The sequence below is a fragment of the Arachis ipaensis genome, chromosome B03 (genome assembly GCF_000816755.2).
Source record: "Arachis ipaensis cultivar K30076 chromosome B03, Araip1.1, whole genome shotgun sequence".
Taxonomy (NCBI): Eukaryota; Viridiplantae; Streptophyta; class Magnoliopsida; order Fabales; family Fabaceae; genus Arachis; species Arachis ipaensis.
The window spans coordinates 11,091,463-11,094,473 of NC_029787.2; the positions used below are offsets into that span (position 1 = coordinate 11,091,463).

Below are 3,011 nucleotides of genomic sequence, written 5' to 3' on the forward strand. Positions count from 1 at the left end.
CTGTACACATAATATTTCAAGATTATTAATAAATAATAACTATGAATTCAAGTTTTGTCTGCGAGAGGCACTGTCCACTGCTGTTTTTATTTTAAGAGAGGTTTTTTATCTATAGATAGTTGTTCCATTGTATTTGAAATTGTCCAAAAGCTCAATTTGTTTAGGAGACTCTAGAGATTTTCAATCATTTTCTGATTTTTCAAGAATTGATTTTTGTCCCATAACAAAGAGCATCTTTTTAGATTTTTTTTTGGTATGTGATGGATTTGGAGAGCTATGAACAATGACATTTTTAACCATCATGAGTCTTAGCCCCTTTTTAAAGTGGCTCGTATGACTTTAGCTTTTGAGAAGGAATTTCGAAATATCTTTGAATTACAACGAGTTTTTATTCCTTTTATGATTAGTTGCTCTTGGGTTCCTCTTTCGATGGGTACTTTTAAGATCAATTGTGATGCTAGTTACTCTGGTTCTGTAGATCGAATTGATTTTGCCTGTGTTAACAAAGACTGGAACGAAAATTGACAACGAGATTGTTTGGGAACAATAGAGAGTTGCAATATTTTTCAAGGAGAGTTGTTTGCTATTTGAAGAAGATTTCTTTTAGTTTGAAACTTGAGGCACAGAGATATGATTTGCGAAATGGATTGTCTGTAGGTTTTCATTCTTGTTAACAATTCTCATGATAATGACGGGTGTGTAGATCCTTTGGTGCTTAAAGTCAGAGATATCGTGACTTGGAAATAGCGTGTTGATTTTCGCTTTATCCTGTGAGATGCAAACACAGTGGCAGACACCATAACAAAAATGGCGTTGAGATCGCATTCGCAGCATGTAGAGCTCCTAGCACATTAGAATGAGTTTGAGATAAGTATTCAGAGGGATCGTCCTGCGCCTTCTTAATCCCTTAGGACTTTATTTTTCTTTTCTATTTAATTGTTTTAAATTTTCAGTCACAAAAAAAGCATACATTATTAAGGTTAATTATTTTTAACGCTACTTAATTTAGTAAAGTAAAAATTAATCTGTTATAGATGAGAATTTTATTCAAAAATTTATCACTATTTTTTTTTGAATGAAAGCATCTCAACACACTAAGTGGAGCGTAAGAGAACGACAAAAGAACCAACATAAGTGATAAAGAAAAAAGAAATAGCCAGCACCACGAACGCTAAAATTTACCCCTTGTCATCTCCGGCATTGCCATCAGCAACAAAATGGATCCACACCTAGCCGCTCCTTATAGCTTGTGAAGGACATATGGATAATCTCATCAACCCCTTTTTCTTTATGTTGAAAAATTCTTCTATTTCTTTCTAGCCATATATTCTAAATAATTGCACAGAAGCACACCATCCACCTTTTACGCATTTCCTTGCTACTGGATATCTCCGTCCAACTCAAGAAATGTTCCTTCAATGTCCCTGCGGATGCCCATTGCCTTCTAACAAATGATAGCCATGCACACCAAACCTGCCAAGAAAAATCACAGCCCAGAAACAAATGATGATCATATTCAACTCCTTTATTACATAGCATGCAAACAATGTCTTGCTGGTTGATAACCCCAAATCGACTCAATCTCTCCTTTGTATTGATCTTCCCAGTCAAAACAAACCAGAAAAACAGTTCTAATCTTGGCGGAACTAGCCCTTTTCAAATTGTCCTAGTAAAGCTATAGCTTGTTATATCCTCCGAAATAATTTCCGTCTGTAATACCTGCACAAAAGAGTTAGTAGAAAAACTCCTTGTTTATCAAATTTCCATAGAAGTCTATCCTCTCTGCCATAAGCTAGTTTGACTAATCTTAGTGCCTCATGTAGTTCGTCACAAGATCCAACTCCCATTGGAATAGCTCTCGTCTCCATTGGAAGTTCCATATCCACTCAACCCCATCCCAAAACCCACAATCCCCTATAACGGATCCTCTTTGGTTTGAAACTGAGAAGAGCCTTGGAAACTGATCTTTTAGAGAACCTCCACACAACCAGACATCCTCCCAGAAGCGCGTTCTTCTCCCATCACCAACCTCCATAGATAACCCAGTAACAATCTTCTGCCTTACTCGTTGATCTTTGAACTGTATCTGGCATATATCCTTCCAGGGTCCCCCCGGACAGGTAAAACCTGGGAGGACAACAACATATTTGGGTCCAAGTTTTTGCAAGAGCAAACCACCTTCTTCCACAGGGGACATTCCTCCTTTGAAAAAATGCCACCACCACTTAAATAAAAGGGCTGTATTACGCACCATTGCATCCCCGACTCCCAACCCACCAAACTTTTTGGGCGCCTGCACCACCTCCCACCTAACCAAGACCATGCCATTCTTACCACCCTCATTGCTCCATAGAAATCTTCTCTGTAAGGAAATCAATTTCTCTACAACAGCCTTTGGCATCTTATATAGACTCAAATAATATACAGGGAGGCTATTTAGCACAGATTTGATGAGCACCAACTTACCGGCTTTATTGATAACCTTGGCTTTCCATATGCTAAGTTTCTCCTCCACTTTGTCAATAATTGGCTTCCAATTCTTCACCAATCTTGGGTTAGCTCCCAGCGAAATCCCCAAGTATTTAACTGGGAGAGAGGCTTCCTGACAGCCCAACACACTGCACATACGCTGTACCCACTGATCATCACAGTTAATAGGAATCAAGCTAGATTTGTCAAAGTTAATACTTAACCCTGACATCAATTCAAAGTAGCGAAGAATCCTCCTGTAATTTTTAACAGTCTCTTTCTTTGGAGGGTAGAACAGAATAGTGTCATCCGCAAACTGAAGATGCAACAGCTCAATGTGGTCTCTACAAACCAGCAATGGAGATATGCGCCTGTTCCTAACCGCCTCCCCAAACATCCTGTGCAGGACATCCACAACAAGTACAAATAGAAAGGGGGACAGTGGATTACCTTGTCGTAGGCCCCTTTCCATCTTAAACGGCTTAGATGGCGAACCATTTATCAAGATTGACATGGAGCATGTACTGATACACTTCATGACC

The 3,011-nt window shown here is 38.9% G+C and overlaps 1 long non-coding RNA gene across 1 annotated transcript in view; it reads right to left on the minus strand.

Moving 5' to 3' along the window:
* The window catches only part of LOC110269949, a 4,613-nt gene extending 2,425 nt beyond the window's left edge, over nt 1-2,188 (minus strand). The window contains exons 1-2 of the long non-coding RNA XR_002358822.1: nt 2,176-2,188; nt 2,082-2,086 (exon numbers count right to left, since the gene is read on the minus strand). This is a non-coding gene — a long non-coding RNA (uncharacterized LOC110269949). The remainder of the gene's footprint in view (nt 1-2,081; nt 2,087-2,175) is intronic.